Raw genomic sequence first — 19,738 nt, forward strand, 5'->3', positions numbered from 1 at the left:
ATGCACCCGAGTTTTGCCAAACCCCTTTGGCCTATTGTTGCTGTTTACAAATGATTTGAGAACTGATTCTCTTCTTTTCCTCTCCCAACACAGTCACTGTTGGAAGGTACAAGAGGCAGCAGAACCAGTTTGTGTAACTTGTTAGGTAGAGAGGAGCAGGAAACTTGCATGGAAACACATCCTACAGCTTGATTCCTTTATGGTGTGTCTGTTGAATACAGATGGCTTTAAGGGGAAGCTACAGCTTCAAACGTTACCTGTTTTAGTTTGTTACTTTTTTATTCCATTTGTGGCTCTCTTCTGAATTTGTCTGCATGGAGAATTCCATCAACTGTTGCCAATGCTCTTTCCCTGATAAGGCTGAAATCTAACAGGCAGATGAAACCAAAACACTACAAGAGATGAATGATATAACCTCTCTTTCTCAATTTGGGATTTAAAGTTAGCTCTTAGAATATTTCTCTTGTTTAAAATAGAGAGAAAGCCTTATTCACTTCAATAAAAACCTATCTGACATGAGCTTACTCCAGACCCCAACTGAGACACAATAATCGCCACCACAACTAGTGATAATTGTCAGTCTCAGAAAGAGGCCATGGACTTACTAAGCCTGAGGTATGCTTGGGGTTCTTCCTTCAGGCCAGGGTTCTTCTGTTGGTATTGGAGCAGAGAGGGGAAGTTTGCACTGCTGAGGCCAATGCTGCATTATTTTATTATGAATTATTTCTATCACAGTAGTTCCTAGAGGCCTCAGTCAAGACCAAGGCCCCATTGTGCTAGGCACTGCACAAACCTGGACTATAGACAAATAAAGGAACAGAGGGGCTGATTTTCCTCTCACACCAGTGTAAACCAGGAGTAACGCCAGTGAAATTCATGCAGTTACTCCAGTCTAAAATTGGTGTGCGAACCGACTTTGTTTAATGTTGAGCCTATAAAATGCTTTTTGTTGTTCTTCATGCCACCCTGTGTCACATTAATCACTAAACAATGTAACAGTACCCTGTTGACTGGAAACTTGTATGACAATATAACATTAAATGGCCAAATAAGGCAAAGCAGAATATAAATTGCTGAGCTTTCAGTGCCCTGTCTTCAATTTTCCTTTCTTGTCTTTAGGGTATAAGTTGGTGATGAGAACTTTTGTCCTAAGGGCCCAATAGATTGTTCCATACACTCCAATCTGTATTTAGCTTTTTAAAAGAGAGCCTTCTGCCAGACAATGCAGATGTCCTTTTCCATGTGTTGCAGGAGGGTCATACATATGGTACTGGCATTTGGATGAATAATGGTTTAAATGCTTCTGGGAAAAGGCAACCCCCCTTTTCCGAGGGCCAGAACTCACAGTGTGGGGTCATGTTTCTGCATTTTGTGCTGCTTTAGGTTTCCCTCACATTTATTTGTTTTTATTTTTTTGTAATGCCATGCTGCATTTCTATTCTGGGTGGGGGGAATGTCATTACATCCGGTAATTATGCGGTTATCCTTATTGCATTCGTGTATTGCACTGTTGCACAGACCTCGGAAATATACATCCAGCCATCCGATCCTCCTTCTTTTCTTTTTTTTTGGTACTATACACAGTCACTTACTTTTCAGCTCCGAGGCATAGAGACATACTTCCCTCTGTTTTCTGATGCTTTGTGAGGCTTAATCATATCCCAAGGAAGAGGTATAATTTTTAAACCACAGGAAAGTTGATGATTGGTGTTTGCTATTCAGCATAACGTGTTTTCGTGTCCGGAGTTTGGCATGCTATCCAATGAGAAAACCAACTCAGATGAATAATCCTCAAACCACACATGATTTTTCCAGGATTTATACATCTGCTTTTATATTCCAGATAGAACAATGACTTTGCTAGTCTTTATTAGAATAATACCTTTTTGATCAAGATTCCCTGTAGTTATTGCATAGCAGATGTAGTATATTCTACCCTAGAATTATCTCATGTGTCATATATGGAGGAAAATGGGCATTTCATCATGTGCAAATTAGATTTTTACATACAATTTGCATGGTTGTATAAACGTTGCCTACAGTACTTGTCATGACACAAATGCATAATTCAGGGTATTTTGTTAAATCAAGAGCTCCGAATGTACTTTGCTTATTATGTATAAAATTCTTAGAAAATTGGCTAACAATTGTTCAACATTTTCTTTACTGAAGAGATTACAGAGCAATCTAGCAATGGCAATTGGTCTTTAGTGGTTTCCAGTATATTTAACAAATTCTGGTTTATTGGACATTTGTTAATCTATTTCAAATTTTGCATCAATCAATCAAAAAATAAATAAGAGATTGAAGATGAACAGTTCGGAGCGCACTACAAAGCCGTTTTCACTTTTTTGTTCAGTGCCTGAGATTTTGGCTAACAAAGCAGGGTCTGCAGTCAGCTCCCTGTTTAGGCAATAGGTCTATATAATTCTTCTATAAAATCCTAGCTACCATTTCATTTTTGCATCTTTATATGCTTTGCCTGAATGGTGAATTTGGCCAAGTTTGGAATTTGTTTCCCTACTTTGCACCACTGTCCACTCAAAACAGGAACATTAGACAGCAGATGGAGGCTTTGGGACAGATTTGATCCCCTTACTCATGTTGAATAGTATCTTATTTCACGAATGCTCCCAATGAAAGCAGTGGGTCACTTGTGGAGTAAAGTACTACTCAGTATGAGCAGAGGCATCAGAATCTGACCCTCCAAAACTGTTTAAAGGGACCGTTGATATTTCTGAAAATACTACAGATCTGAAAGTGGAGGATTAGCAATGGTTCCAAGAATGATAATGGCTGTGATTCACTTTCTGTTTTAATGAACTGTATAAACTCGAATTTTGCCAAGATAATGTAATATTGGCCAGTTCCATGCTGACGAATCCATCCCAGGAGCCTGTAACACTTTTATTGACGTTGGGTGTAACATTCCCCTTTCTCTGTTTGGAACAGTCTATAGTTTACTTGGATTTGTTTTTAAAAACAAATCCAAGATTCAGCACTTGAATGTTAAAAGTCTGATTTTGGCCTCTCATGTACAGATTTTACGCGGGTGCTATTCCACCAGCGTGAGATCAGAAACAAGCCCTCAAGACCTGATTCTCTACTGATCGTTGACACCTGTGCAGATGGGTATAAGATCCTAGCAGACCAGGATGGTAGTATTTATACTCACTTTGCACAGGTATAAATAATTAGGCAGTAGTGCATTAGGCTTTGAGAGTGAAATTCACCCCCTGCCCCTAACACAAACACTCTCTACATTAGCTTCTGATTTGTAAGTGAAAATCCATTGACTCCATCCAAGGTCTGATCCCAATGGTCACCTTCAGGGTGGTTGATTTGGAACAGCCACAGAGCCCCCTTCCCTGAGCAAAGGGTGTCCACACCCCCCATGTGCAAACATACCACATGGATGCATCCACTGTGAGGGGCCCTCCCAGAGGAGGTGTATTCCACGTTCTTGCTCTACATGGATATTTATGGGAAAACAAGTAACTGGCCTGACAGAAGCTTGCTGTGAATTTTAAGAGTCTGTTCTGATAACATTTAACAGCTTAAGCATAAGTAGAACTGTGTGTATTTGTAAGAAATTGCAGAGTAATCATGTTTGTGAGAAAAAGATAAGTAATTAAAAGATAAGTAATTAAAAGCTAGAAAAGACAGCTTGAACTAACATTAAACCTGCACTAATGTGGGAGGAGAGTTAATGTGGAAATGAAAAACGAATACGTATGTATAAGAAGAGATAACAGGAAGTTTTATGAATAAGTTTGCATAAGAAAGGGGGGTTGAAGCTGTATTGGCTGGTGCTGGAGGCAACTGGGATGAGATAATCCTGGTGATTTTCTCACCTGTGAATAATTGATCACCACTTGCTGAGTGTTTTGCCATAATAAAGATTTGTTAGATCCCTTTGTTGAGTAAATGAATCTCCATCCAACATGGCTGAAATGCTGCAAAACTGACCAGACATTCTGATAGGGTTGTTACCTCTGAGGCAGTGGCATTGGAATAATTTTTATCCTGCTGATGCTGAAAGCCATTAAACAAAACTGGAAACCCTGTATATAATAGAAACCGCTTCAAGCTAGGGGATGCTGCCGCATCCCTAGTTCCAGGACTTCTTCTCTGAGGTACAAAAAATCAGGACATCCGGTATTTTAATGAGCCCATAAAACTGGGCAGCTGGCAGTGTGTACTGAGTACCCCTGACCATTTCCCAGGACAGCTACCTCAAAAATGGGACGATTGTAGGAAAACCTGGACAGGTGGCAACCCTACATTCTGATAAATCTGTGGCTAAGTGAACTCTTAATCCAAAGGAATCAGATGATTTTGCATGGAAATGTGTGTGGCATTAGATTCATCTCTATGTTTTGAGAGCATATGAAATCTAGGAATGTACTTTTGTTTTCTTACATTTGGGGCTTGAAATAAAAGAATGTCACTCAGGAAGTAAGGAAACAGTTTATTCACTGACAAAGTTTGAAAGTTGTTTTTGAAGGAGAACATATTGGCCTCCCCCCCCCCACTCTATAAATAACTCTTGGCAGGCAGAAACCACCTTGATTGCATGCGATGAAGTAGAGCAACCAGCAGGCTCTACAGCAGAATAAATGGCACTGTGCCAAGAGCTTCATCAAATGAATAATAGCTTCCACTTGACAATCAGTAAAGTGCCTCTTCTCCTGTGGATTTAGTTTTTTAATGATGATTAGAGAGGATGGGCCCCTAAAATTTCTCTGGTAAAAATGACCTCCTATTAATTTCTGTTACTTGAAATGCTGAATTTCAAAGCTATTTTACAGCTGCAAAACCAAAGGCACTGACATAAAGGAACTATTATCTTTGTAATTGTAGCAACAAGTACTAGATTTGTCATTGATTAACAGAGACTTTTTAACTTTATGATCCTTTTGTTGGCTAAGTCCCCTGTACACTATTCTGAGCTTTTCAGATTTACTGACTTTGAAAGTCAAATGTTTGTTATAGCTACAGTGCTAAAGTACATTTGGTTAAAAAAAATTCCCTTCTAGAACACTGTCTCTCTTTTTATTTCATTCTTTCATAGCTTTTGCTGCAACATCCAGTACTGATCATTTTGGGTGGCAGGGAATCCATTTCAATATGCACAATATATTGTGCACAGCATTTACTAAAGAATTTTGTGGGGGTATGTGCATAGCATACACATATAAAGAGGTATATCTTCTCAGTTGCATGCCTCACATACATACAATAAAAACATATGTCCTATTTGTCATTATACCTATGGGGAAAGGACCCTTTCCCATCTATCTGGGTATGGAAGCTGGGAGGTTTAATATCCAGGGGGTTTCATCATCCTGGAAAAGCTGAAACTCTAAACATACTCCACATCTATTCACTTTCCTCATCTTTCCCAGAGCTAAGTAACAGACAGAAACTGAATGCAGTCAAGTTGCTACTTTGCTCTGATGTTAAAAGGTTCAGCTCTGATCCCACCTGTTCATCAGAATGTAGAAAAAAACTACGAATCAGACTAGGCTTCTGTCCTTGGGCTGCTTAAACTAAAGGACTGGGATGATGCACATGGCTCAGTGGTCCAAAACATAATTTAACTTTATAAAGCTATAGGAATTCACCTCAATATCAAATTTCTTTAAGGTACATGCTTTTTTCTAATATAGGGCACATAAATGCTCAGGTACTGTGTGAATATCTAGACAGATTAGACAGGCAGTGCTTATTTCCTATGCTCTTTACCTTTTTCTGGGTACACACGGGGACCTGGGGGAAAGAAGCCAAGGACACCTCTTTCCCCACTATTGGAACCTTTCGGCCTCAGGGCAGGATAAGTTACCAGGACTCTGAGTGCCAGGGGAAGCCCAGCGGATTCGCCCCAGGGCAGAGTGGCGTGCCGACTTCTCAGCAGGGTCACAAATCCAGCTCCACTCTCCTTATGCAGTGGTCTGCAGCTACTGTCAGTTATGGGAGCAGCCATAAATCACAGTCCTGGGCATGTTCTCTTCCAGCCTCTCTGCCCTGTGTCAGAAGGATTGCCCAGGGTTCCTGTATGGGGGCTAACACCCTTCCCTTCACGTGGCTACTCTCAAGAAGAGCAGGATTTTGCCCACAGAGTAACAAAAGTTGTGGCGGTTATTTAAACAATAATGACATTTGGAACATGGGTGAAAGTCTTCACTAAAGTACTATTAATAGAGATATTTGGCCACCTGCCTCCGCAACATTTCCCATTTCTCACAGCAAAACACGGTTATCTGCCTGTTTTGTTCTCAAATATGGAACAAGCAAACCCAAACTTATCTCCTCTACAGCAGTAGCTTTTGGCAACTGACCTGAAATGTGATGAAAGTGTTAGGCGGGGATTCTCAAAGGTGCCTATGGGAGTAAGGAGCCCAACTCTGTTGCCTTTCACTAGGAATTAGGCACCTCACCCTCCAAGGCTGCTTTGAAGAGACCAGCCTCAGCCTGAAAGTGTCACAAATGCATCACATTTGAGATGAATGAAAAGAACTGATTTGTCACTCAGCACAGATGTTGCAAAGTGATTGATCTCCACAGGTGAAGGTTAAGTGAGAGGAAGGATGGTCTGGTGGTTAGGGAGTTTAGTCTGGGATGTGAGAGAGCCAGGTTCTATCCCTGCTTTGCTATAAGCTTCCTAGGCAACAAACTTAGAGTATATCTACACTGTAATTAAAAACTGACAGCTGGCTCAGGCTAAGGGGCTGTTTAATTACAGTGTAGACATTTTGGCTCAGGTTGGAGCCTGGGAGGGTCCCAGAGATCAAGCTGCAGCCAGAGCCCAATAGCTACACTGCAATTAAACAGCCCTTTAGCCTGAACCCAAGTCAGCAGGCATGGGCCAGCCATGAGTGTACAATTGCACTGTAGACACACCCTTAGGACCAGATTTTCTATGGTCTTTAGGTGCCTAAAGATTCAGATAGAAACCTGGTGGAATTTTCAAAAGCTCTTAGGTACCTAGATGCCTTTGAAAATCACTCTGGGTGCCTAACTGCATCCTTAGGCACCTAAATACCTTTGAAGATCTGGTCCTTTGTTTCTCTGATTAAACTGGGGCAAAGTGCATTCGGAGCTCTTTCCTTACTATATATAGAATCCTTAGAAAATTTAGCTAACAATTGTTCAACATTTCCTTGACTGAAGAGCTAATAGTGTGCCTCTACCTTGCAGTGGTGTTGTGTGGATAAATACAATGACGAGTAAGAGGTGCTCAGATATTATGAGGGGGGGTGGCACATTTAACGCCTCAGATAGCTAGAACGAACTTTTTATTGTATACAAAAAATGGAGTCAGAGAGTAATACCATGTTGTGCTTCTGTGTAACATACAAGATAGAACATTCACAGTAGACAACATAAAGAAAATTTAAATAGAGAAATGTTCAGTCAATCCATCCATGCAGTTATTTTATATCACACTCCTCACCATGGTGTCTGATATGGACATACTCTATCTGACATGATTGATTTCATAGGAGGTTCTTTTCTATCGCCACATGGGTGGCTTTTTTGCACTGTGTCAATACAGTGCTTTGGTGACAGTTATCGGTAGTACTAAGAAGAATGCCAGATGAGTATCAGATTGACAAGAAAAGATTTTAGAATAATCTCTATGTCTCTGAACAGGGCTGGGATGCCGGGAGTTAAGAACTTGTGAATGGGGTGGATGCTCTGTTCTTCATTCCGCCATTTCCTTGGTCAGGATGAATCCTCTCAAAATTACCAGTGCAAAATTATTTCAGATACTTTCCAAAAGTTTAGAAAGATTCACAAAACAGAACCCTTTATTGATGAAAACACTTTTCCCCAATGGAAAATAAATCAGATTGCACTTAAAATATGTTAATTAAATACATTGCATATTTAATTCATGGAAAAACAGCCAGTTCTTAGCTCTTTTTTCCTTGATGGACCTTCCAGGGTTAGCTTTCTCTCTCCAAGACTCATTGGCCTTGGTAGGCAGAATTCTATTTCCCTGCACTTGGGCGTTGTTCAAGGCTTCTGCCCTCCCTATTGGCTCTGATTCCCTGTGAGTGGCTGTTAGTGGGAGTGAAATGATGCAGCTGGACTCTGTTAGAATCTCTCCCAAACTTTTGGTCTATTAAAGTTCCCTTGCAACATGCAAAGAGCTTTTCTCTTGGGGGCTTTGGCACATACCCTCTCCTCCCTGCCCCAGAGAAACAGGCTGGCTCTTCCCTAATGATTTAAGGTGTGACATCCTGGCCCACTTGAAGTGAATGGGAACTTTGGCATTGGCTTTGCTGGGGCCAGGATTTCACGTATACTCTCCTCTGCCCCAATTAGTACACATTGCAGGGTTTCCTCCCAAGCTACGGGCCAGATTGTGATTTCTCTTGCATGTGTGTCTAAGGGGGAAAGCAGCGAGAGGAGATGCAGAGAGCCTTGGAGATGCAGAGAGCAGGAGAAAGCAAGAATGTCAGGGCATGGGGTATGAGGTGTTTTTTATCCCAAAGGAGCTATAGCTAGACAGGTGCTAGTGTATGGAGGCCAGCTCAAGGGGCAGCTTCACCCTGTACCCTTTTGAAAGGTAATACTCCAGAGTGTGCTCCCAGCACCCTTGGAGGCGTTCTGTTTGCTTCAATATTCCTGAGGTTTAATGCTCTTGGTCAGTGCTGACTGGGAATGCACCTCCACACCCTACTGATGGGGTTGTGGCTGCCAAAGTTACAAGATAGCTTGAGATGTTCTCATTGAAATTGCATAGCCTAAACAAGATTAAGATCATTATGGCTGGATAGTGAACTTAAAGGGCCAGATTTTCTCCTTTGCCGAGATACGATCAGTGTGGGGTGAGATGTCAGGGAGCCCATTACAACATTCTCATACAACATCATTCTCAATCTACGCAGGCCCTGATGTACATTAGAGCACCCTTGGGGCTACTTTCATTTATTACAGCTTGTTATGATCCCTAAGGGGCCATATGCCAGCTGAAAATTACCACAGGGGAGGTCTGTCCCATCCCATCCCTCTCTACTCCACAACCTCTATGATGTCAGGGCAAGGGAAAATTTAATGTAGGAGCCTCCTCTGCCTGCTTTGTACCCACTGAGAATTTCCTTGGAGGAGGGGAAATTCTCAGTTGGCCAGCGGTGGCCAGATTACATCTCTTCTGTTCTGCTCAGGTGGCTCGAAGACAGAACTGGGCTGAGATTCTGGCCCAAGAAGTTAAAATGCAAACAAACATGGAAGAGGATTAATCATCTTAGCAATGATTTTCAGTCTTACTTTCACTAAAGACAATGGCAAAGGATCAAACCTTAAATAAACAGCAAAAAGGGAGGATAGTAATAATACAAGGAAGGGTAAAGTTTTGAGGACAGTGTGTTATAATCAGCCGTTGCTCACATGGAGGGAATTAAAACACGATTTCTAAGTACACTCTACATTACTATGACACTTAACCAGCTCAGACCTGGAGGATGTAGCCCACAATGTGAGTTTATTTATTTAAGTTTTACTCATAACATTTCAAAGACTCTAGTAATACACTGCAGGCTGCAGGATACCTAAGGCCTAAGTTTATTTTATTGTTGTGCAGCAGCACGTATGAGGTTGGGCCTTGTTAGCCATGTGTTAAACAGAAATGGGTCAGCAAAAGGGTTTAAAACGAATGCTACCAGCCAAACCCTGAATAACTTACTCACACAGACAGTTCTACTGAAATCAAGTGAGTGAGGGGACCAGCCAAATCCTGAATAACTTTCACACAGACAGTTCTACTGAAATCAAGTGAGTGAGGGGATCAGAATAGTACTTACAGCCAACAGTGTCAGTGAGAAACTCTACAACTGGGCAAAAGAGTCCAAGCTAAAATACCAAAGGTAAACAAGGAAAAGTTTGTTTTACATTAAAAACCATATGTTCTTACTTCTTTTTTCTTTTCTTTTCTCTTTCTTTGATAACATGTTCTTCATTCAAGTTGAATTTCAAGAGCTTCCCTTGCAGATTGATAAAGAAAATATCAAACACAGCTTTATACATGGGGAGGAAGGGAGAAAAATGGATTGCATTTCTTTTGCACCATTTCATTCATGAGCCAATCCAAGGAAAATCAGATCCCATCTTGTGCTATTAATGGCAGAAACGTGGGGTGGGGTAGGATTATACATACACTGCTTCTTGTAGGTTTGGCTTAAGTAAATTTGTTTTCATGTGTAATTTGTGAGCCTAAAAACCAGAGGGCTTTGCCATGAGCTAGGACCAGTGTGATGTTGCACTGCCTTAGGAGCAGCCTTGGAAGCAGATTATGAGTTGCCTCTTGGTTTCCCCCTGTTCTGTGGGGGAAGTGCCCTGCACCAGGCCCATACGTGGTACAGAATACTGCCCCTGTCACTCGGGCTAGCTATGCTATCTAGTGCATTGGGGCGAGTCAAGGCCCCACCCACTACTTCCCACTTGCAGGTGAGGAGAAGCCTAGCAGCATCATGTAGGCTGATCACCTTCCTATGCTGCTACCTGCAGATTTGTGCAGCTGCATAATCCGAGCCACATGTTAATAATTAGGACTGAGCAGACAAGCAAAGCAGTTAGTTGATCTGATGAATTTATCCTGTTTTTCTCTTTGCAAATTGTTCATGAGTAAATTGTGATTTTCTTCAATTTATCCATTGTTAGAAACTATTTCCCAAATAATTTCTGTCAGTAATTTGAGCTGCGCTGCCAAGTTTTGGCTGGACAAACAGATTGCACAGCATTGTTTCTGTTTTCAGAACCAACAAGATAATGCTTTAAATTAGGATTTGGGGTGTCAGTGTTCCCCTCATGAAGACAGAATGTGCTTTCTGTCTGTACTGTCCTGACACTTGCTTAAAAGCAGCTGTGCCTGTGACCATTCCCGTTGGTAGACTCACAGAAAGAAAAGGAGGACTCGTGGCACCTTAGAGACTAATTGGTTAGTCTCTAAGGTGCCACAAGTCCTCCTTTTCTTTTTGCGAATACAGACTAACAGGGCTGCTACTCTGAAACCTGTTCATAGAAAGTGAACTGAAAAGAAGTCTGAACACAGTCAAAACAATTTCATCTTTATTGGTCTGAACATTGGCAGAACATTTCTGAGGTATTAGCTCATTTCTCTTAATAGCATATGTCAAGCTGGTTTGTAACTTATACAAAGAGATGTACAGTATGCACGTTTATCAGTTACCCTCACCCCACTGCTGGGGGAATACCTCTTCTGCACAGCTTCTTTTCTCACCGGGGTGGAACCATGAGCATAAACCTCATCACAGTTGAGACCAGAGCCAATTCCTACTGACAACAATTGGAGTCTTTCCAGTGACTTCAATAGGAGCTGGATTGGGGCCCTAAATCAGGATTGATTTGTAAGATACGATATTTTGTGTGTGAATATGTAATTTGGTTGGTTATCTTCATGTAGTTATCATGGAAGTAATGAATCTTTAGAAGGGATTTGAATGGGGAAAGCATGATGGCTTGGAGGGAATATTTCCCATGATGGGTTGGAGGGAACATAAAAATGACCTCACTTATTAAATAATGTCCTCAGCTTTCAGGTTTGTGCTTTCAAATCACAATCTGAGTGATTTCTATTCCCTTAGACAATATTGTATAGCTCTGTATCAGGCACTCTCTATCAGGTGCTATCTACAATACACAAGCACATAACAAAAACATATGCAGTAATATTGTTTGTGATGAATCGACAAAATCAGGGAAGTGCAAACTTCCAGGGGATCACCCATTGTCAGGGCAAAATCTCTATTAATTTTGCATGCAGGATATACATATACCTTGCCCTGGCAATGGAATAACCTCAGTCATCCAAAGAAAAGGAGTACTTGTGGCACCTTAGAGACTAACCAATTTATTTGAGCATAAGCTTTCGTGACCTACAGCTCACTGCATCGGATGCATGAATTCAATTCAATCGGATGCCACAAGTACTCCTTTTCTTTTTGCGAATACAGACTAACACGGCTGCTACTCTGAAACCAGTCATCCAAAGGTTTGTTTTCTCATCTCTAACTGTGGTGATCTGTAATAGACATTCGCAGATTGGAAAGAGAAGCTTGATTTCTCCCACTGTGGGTAGATCTTGCCATTCATTTTGCATGTCCCTTATGGGTAATATGATAAACATTAATGGTGCACAGGTTATATTTTTGGAATCCCTTTAGAGGTGTGTGTAGGAAACTCCTTTTGAAATTAATCTGACTGCTGAACAAGACTTTGAAAATATACTTGAATGTTCACCTCTGGCAGGACCTCATTGATTTCAGTAGATAACAGGCATTATTCAGTAGCCAGCACTTTCCAATAGATACTGCAAAGTTTCCTGCTCTAAATATATGGGGAAATGGTGGTGTCTTGGATACCACGCCGCGGCACCTGTAGGCTGTTGGCTTGCTTAGTAACAGTGGCCAGTACATGTCCCAGAGGTCATATTTAATTAAATTACATTTTGGGATGATAAGATCATTTTAGTGTACAAACCTAGAAAAAAGAAATTTTGTGGAAAACCCCAGAACAATTGCGGGGTGTGGGGACTGTTTTCCCCTCCAAATAGGCAATGACTGTAGAATATGTCCTAGATCTGCATGGTTCAGGTTTAAAATATATGGCAGCAAACAAATCTGCTTTTACACAATCCTTCACACAGACTAATATCCCTCTGTCACACGCTCCTGTATCTTCAAGGAAGACCAACTTTTTATTTAAATTTTGAAACAAAAAATGTCTGCAGTGCTGACTGGTCTCCAGTATACCAAGCTTCAGCACAGAATGAATTTTTAATGTTCAAAGCAAGATTTAGAACATACCATAACAAGCATGGTGGGAGACCATTGCTGCCTAGCATTTGGATGTTTCTGTGTAAAATGAAATATACCTGTGCTATCTGTAAGGCTTTGGCATTGCCTTACATGTATCTCATATCTGTATAAAACACCTAGATCTGTGGGTACTATTGCACAAGGGATGTTGCCAACATTCTGAATTGAATTCCCCTAAGAAATGTTAACGTTTGAGTTTATTGTTTCAAGGTAATGAGTATAGCTTTAAATTCAAGGCAAAGACAAGGGCTAAAACCAGATTATGTAGCTTTAAACCACACAAGAATTTCCCTTGTGATATTTTTTGCTGTTTGAGTTTAGTTTGTATAAAATAATCAAAACAGTCTGTAGGAATTATAAATTTTAAAGTGTTTTATCCCAGCAATGCAGTTTGGATAATTTGTGGCAGCCCAGAACTCAGAATGTGGTCAAAATAATTTATTGTAAGCATTAGAAATCAAAATTAGCATCAGAAATCAACCCCTTGAGAATTTTTTCTTCTGTGATTTCAGCTTGTAGAAAACAATCATGTAGGACGCATGAGCTTCTGGAGTGCTAAATTTCTCACAGAGGTAGGGGTGTTTTGTGGAGCTCAGGTTTTACAATTTAATTGAGATTTATAATTAACTTTACAAACATACACATTTGTGTGTATGTGTATTGCCTATATATACACAATATATATAATCTTAAAAATATTAGATAACTGTAATCTGTTATGTTAGAGGACAATTCACCAATCCTATCGTCATATTGTTACTTCTTTCAAGAAAAAAAACAATCAACCCAGTGCTCACAGGCGTTAACTCTCTGATATAAGATAACTGTGTAAGAGATTTGCTGGTTTTTCTAAAGTAAGTATGAGTTTGTCCTCAACTGGTGAACGGTGAAGTCTAACAAATAGTTATTCCAGTATTCCTGACAAGCACTGAGCAACGTGGAAACATTCAAGTTGCTTGCTTTGCAAATGTGACAGTAATAATAGATGTGCATTGGGAAAGTCCTGACCAGATTTTGCTGTCTTTGTTTTTTTCCTGATAATTTACATTACTAGGCTGTTACCATCATTAATACTGATATCACAAAATCTGGAGGCATGATTCAGCTCAGTGACTCGTACAAAAGAAAACAATAATTAATTATATGAAATAAGTGCAATATTCTTCAGGAAATCTGAGCCCGAAAACCGCCATCCGGAGGCAATCTGATACATTAATGATAAAAGCCCCATACGGGACTGTGGGAGTCTAAGTGTTTGCCATGAGATGTGTGTGCATGGAATGATTGAGCAACTAACTGTTTTACATATATGGGTGGGATTTTCAAGGGAGCTCAGGGCTGGCCTACCCCTGATGTCACTGAAGTTAATGATTTTACTAGTGGCTTTGCCAATGGTTTTACCATGGATTTGAATGGGAGTGGAGTTAGTCCAACACTGAGCACTTTTGAAAACTCCACCCCATATGTACTTTGAAGCTGCAACACCTTAAAACCTGCCAACATTAGGATAATGATTTGATAATTAATTTGATGGCAGATGATCATTCTGGAAAAACCACATCTCACCATACCGAGAACTCTCACTGACTTCAAGCCCATAATGAACTGAATTTCACCCCGTATGAATATAATGAATTAATCCCTCTATATAAAGCTGGCACAAGGCTGATACACCATTTCAGTCTTACTTTAAAGGTGCATAGGACTTGAGACTGCCTTCTCCCCAATGATGAATTTCACCCATATGGTACAATGGCAGCAGTACATAATCTTTCTTCTCACTAGACGCCCCCTGTTGAACTAGCAAAACTCAGGAGCTACTTTCTCCTACTCTCTTAGCTTCCTCTGCCCCTACTCTCCGTACCTGTTATTATTTGACTGTCTGGTGGGGTGGGGAATTTAATGCAAATATTACATCCCCAAGTAACACGTTAAGGGTCACTCTAAGAATGCACATGTACTCCAAAGGGTTAGGTTCACTGGAAACTTCACACTCAGAGTGTTCAAGCAGAAGGGGTTCGTTTTATTTTGACAGTGCCTCCTCACCCTCATCAAAGCTCTTGGGGTGCTCTGCAGTCATTCATAATAAATAAATGATGAAAGCACATCAAAAATAATGAAGCATTAAATTCATGGCCATGATGCTACACCTGGGTTTTAGCCACAGCCCTGCGTTGAGGGTGATGCTCAGTCACATTGTCCCAGCAGAAGTACCAGGAGCTACTGTGTTTCTTGGAGCTCCCAGGCCCACAAAGGAGAGCCTGCTTATTGCTCCATCCCTTTGAGGATAAAGCCAGCACGTGTTCCTGTGTGTGGCTGGCGAAAGCAGGGGTGAGCAAGAGGGACTGGCAGAAAGGGCAGGCTGATAAAATAGAAGGAGACAAAGTTATTTGTTTCCTCTCACAAATCAACCTTCCTGCTTTGGGCTGTGATTCAGTAAAGCACTTAAGTATGTGCATAACTTTACACATTCATTTCAATAGCTCAGTGGTTTGAGCATTGGCCTGCTAAACCCAGGGTTGTGAGTTCAATCCTTGAGGGGGCCATTTAGGGATCTGGGGCAAAAATTGGGGATTGGTCCTGCTTTGAGCAGGGGGTTGGACTAGATGACCTCCTGAGGTCCCTTCCAACCTTGATATTCTATGATTATGATTCTATGACTTCAGCATGTGTTTAAGGTTAGGCATGAGCTTAATTGCTGAACCCTTTGAAAGCAGAAAGAATCAAATCTCTTTTCCTAAAGTGGGTATCCCAAAGAGCTGTCAGCAGGACAACAGCTGGAAAGGCTGGATTCTGCACAGTGCCAAAGGCAGGGAGCTGAGGAATCATTTTTCAGGTGGTGGTGATCTGGCTGCACTGTTAGTTAGATGGTAAGCTCTTTGGGGCAGAGACTGGCATTTGTTCTGTTTTTGTATTGTGTCTAGCATCATAGGGCCCTGGCTACCATAATACAAACAATAATAATAATAATAATAGGAGTGATGCCCTGTAGAAATCTAGGTCTATCTATCCAAACACCTGACCTGAAGACGACCTCTGTGTAGCTCAAAAGCTTGTCTCTCTCACCAAGAGAAGTTGGTCCAATAAAAGATACTCTCACCCACCTTGTCTCTCTAATATCCTGGGACAAACACAGCTACAACAACGTTATAAACACCTGTCCTGGTATTCATATCTTGCTCAGAAATGTGGCATCTTAACACCTTACAAATGCAAAATGCAAACACCACAAAGGATCCTGATCTTACCCTCCGCTCAAGTCCACGCAGTTTAATTTTTTTTATTTTAAAATGGTCCAAATTCAACCCTGGCTCGACCACATTGATTTCATTGCACTTGTGTCCACTTACAGCCAGTCTGAATTTGACCCTTTGTTTTGGATCATTGCTCTGTCTCTCTGCGCAGAATATCTACTGCAGCTCCAACAGGTTTAGAATCTTAACAGTAACCCTCTTCTTCCTCCTAAACCAAAAAGTTTACATTTCTGATTAAAATTCTGTCACGTCCAGTTTCGTTCAGTATCCCCAAAGTCATTTTTAGCAATAACATTTTTAATCTAAATGTAGATTTGATGGAAGATCATCTCCTAGAAAATCCGTTCTAGCAGAACTTGGAATAGCTTTAGCTAAGTTTTAAGTTTCTTTTGCTTTGCCCCCCTCTTTAATATCCTTTACATGCATAAAAGGAATCTTTTGTCAGTTTCACTTAACAAGAAATTTTTAAGAGAGAGGAGAGCCAAGTTTGCTTTAGAGGGTGTGTCTTCAAGATAGAATTCTTGACCTGAGTATGTTCATCTCGGTGAGACTAGCAGCCGCTATCTGGATCTTCTTAGAAAGGAAATCATGCGGCTGTTTGGAGCCAGGAGAAGGAGGGAAATCCTGTGAGGATGCTATGTTATTCCTGCATGAGAGTTGCTTTTTCACAAGAGCAATGTACAAATTCTGTGTGGATAGCCCATTCTAGTAGGATTGTTTAAGGACATTCTCATGCAATTTGAACTTTCATGATACGTATTTACCAATTCTGTGGGAATATTCTGTTCTGGTGAGATCTGTGGATAGTGGCATGTAACTATCAGATATGGAGCCGGGGCTGGGGGAGGGGTGGAGGAGGGTTTGAGCTGCGTCAGGGTAAATGATTTCTGGCTGGGTTCAGGTTAGGCTGGCTCTTGTTGTAAGTTAGGATTTGTAATACCTCCTGTGTATATATATTTTGTGGGTGTGTAGCTGTAGAGCTCATGAGTTATTTTCTTTGCTAACAGTGGGGTCCATTGTACACCATGCTGCTCTGGCCCATAGCAATGAGAAGCCCTTGATTTCATAAGGAACACTGATAAACAGAGAACCCTCATGGCACTGGTAACACACAGGGCATTAATATCATCATCATCATCTCTGGATGATGTTGAAAGTAACACATGTTGTAACAGTACATATAAATCATCTTGATACAGTAGAGACCATAGAAAAGGTCAGTGAACCCCTCACTCCTATAAAATGCCAACAGTTACAAGTGTGCTCTCTGGCTGTATACATGTAAATAGTTAGTCAGTAAGGTTCCAGTAGATGGTGCTCAAGAATATGTAGCATAGTTCTTGTCTGACCAATACAGCTTTTGCTATTTGCTGCAAATGGCTTCCTTTGTGATCTGTTAACATTTGCTCCTAAATGCCAAGTGTGGAAACTCAAATAAGGGGCTGGAATCTAAAACGCTGAATGGGTTGAATTTCTACAGAGGATGCCATGACTAACAAGGGCTATGGTGACTTTGCTATGTACTGGACAGGGTATGCAGGACTGCAGTGTTTTTGAAAAATCTTTTCCATATGAGTGTTGGTGTGAGATTGTTCTTTCAGAGCATTTCACTGTCTTCCTCAGTGTGTTGCGGTTTTTCACTGCTGTAGAGCTGTGAGCAGGAAACTGATCTGCTTTCAACTGGTGGCTATAATGGTCACATATTTAGATTGTGCATATATTTTTTGAATTGATTTATTGTGTGGGTATGGGGTTGTAGGTATGAAGTTTCAGTGCATAATTATCTGGGGTAAAGAGGAAACTCAGATGAACTACAAAGAGGTCAGGTACCTCTGAACTTGGAGATGCTCATGGGCTATAGTTTGGGTGAGGAAACTTGGGGCCCTCCACCATTATCCTACTGGGAAAACAGCCTAGAGCACCCCATTGTCTACCTGCTAGGGTGATGTCAACTTCCAAATGAACACAGCATTTCTCGTGAGAGTCTGTAATCATTTCATACAATGTTAGAATTTATTTAAATGATTTTCTATCCCTTTTTTAATGTAATAAAAAATCCTATTTGCTTTTCTAGCCTTGGTGTGCAAGAGGAGGCAGCAGAATCTAGTGGCTATGATAATGGACAGGGAATCAGAAGACATGGGCTCTAATCCCAGCTAGGTCCTTGACCTGCTGTGCAACTTTAGTTCTGTCTGTGCCTGTTTTCCCTCTGTCCATGTTGTCTCTCTAGATTGTAAACCCTTTAGGGGCAGAGCGTGTGTGTTAACACAGTGCCTAGTGCAATGTACAATGGGACCTTAAGTCAGTTGGAGCCATCTAAGGGCTATTGTAATAAAAATAATAACAATAATTGAAGAGGAAGGAGCCCAGTGGTAAAGGGGCTAGTCTGGGACTCTGGAGCTCTGACACAGACTTCCTGTGTGACCTTGGGCAATTCATTTAGGCCCAGATCCTCCAATGTACATAGGCTCCTAACTCCCATTGGGCACCTAAAACACGTTTGAGAGTCTGGGCCTTAGTCTCGCTGTGCCTCAGTTCCCCATCTGTAAAATGGGGATAATAGTAATTCCCTACCTCGCAGGGGTGTTGTGGCGATAAATACATTAAAAGTTATGAGATGTTCAGATGCTATGGTAATGGGGGCCAAATAAGTACCTAAGGAATTGGGCAGCCATCTTCTCTGAGCCCTCAACAATGGCTCCTAGATCTTTTCCCTACAATGATTCCGCCAGCAGCTAAGTGGAGATGAAAGGTCGGGCTTAATAATTTTCATATACCTGTGTGAAAATTCAGCTGCCATCATTTGCTCAGTCCTCAGTCTGCTAATGTTATCCAGCACTTCCTCATCATTACCTTTCACTTAAGAAGAAAATGTATGGGTGACTTTTTAGCTGCAGATTTCTATGCTGCAGTAGAACATGGTGCGTGTGTGTGTTTACGGACTTATTCCTTGGATGTCCGTTTATATGAGATATTGATTAATTATTTTAGTTTCATTGCCTGCAGCTTGCTTGCTTATTTTTAAAGCAGTTCAAAGGTAGTGTCTTGTGGGGATTGTTCTCATTGTGGCTATTGGGATTTTGGAGGTTGATGACAGTTTCTTTCACTGAATGCTTATTGCTCTGATTTATTTTGAAAGTGCATAGCTTTTTGGTTTATTTAACAGAGCCCTAGCCATGAATTTCCCAGTCCCAGATTTTCTCTCAAGAAATTTAAATTGAAAAGGAGAACACTGACATGGCAGCATTTTGGCTTCTACCTTTGCCAGGTAATGAGTAAAAGATGGTGTGGAAAATGAAAGCACGTGTTATTTACATGTATACTAAATAAGAAACAACAAGAATGGTAAGAAGAATTAGGTATGCTGCCTTTGGACATCAGGAGCCTGGTTCTGTGAGATGATATGCGCCTTCTGCAAGTTACTGAGGGCCACATCGTTAAAGGTATGTAGGTGCCTAACAACACAGATAGGCATAGGTACTGGAACTATGGGTATGGGGGATGCTATTGCACCCCCTGACTCAGAGCAGTTTCCATTATATACAGGGTTTACAGTTTGGTTCAATGGCTCTCAGCACTCCCACTATGCAAATTGTTCTCTTGGCACCTATCTCTCCGATAGATGCCTAGTGGGATTTT

This window comes from Lepidochelys olivacea (assembly GCF_965140295.1).
Source record: "Lepidochelys olivacea isolate rLepOli2 genome assembly, chromosome: 8".
In the NCBI taxonomy this organism is placed as follows: domain Eukaryota; kingdom Metazoa; phylum Chordata; order Testudines; family Cheloniidae; genus Lepidochelys; species Lepidochelys olivacea.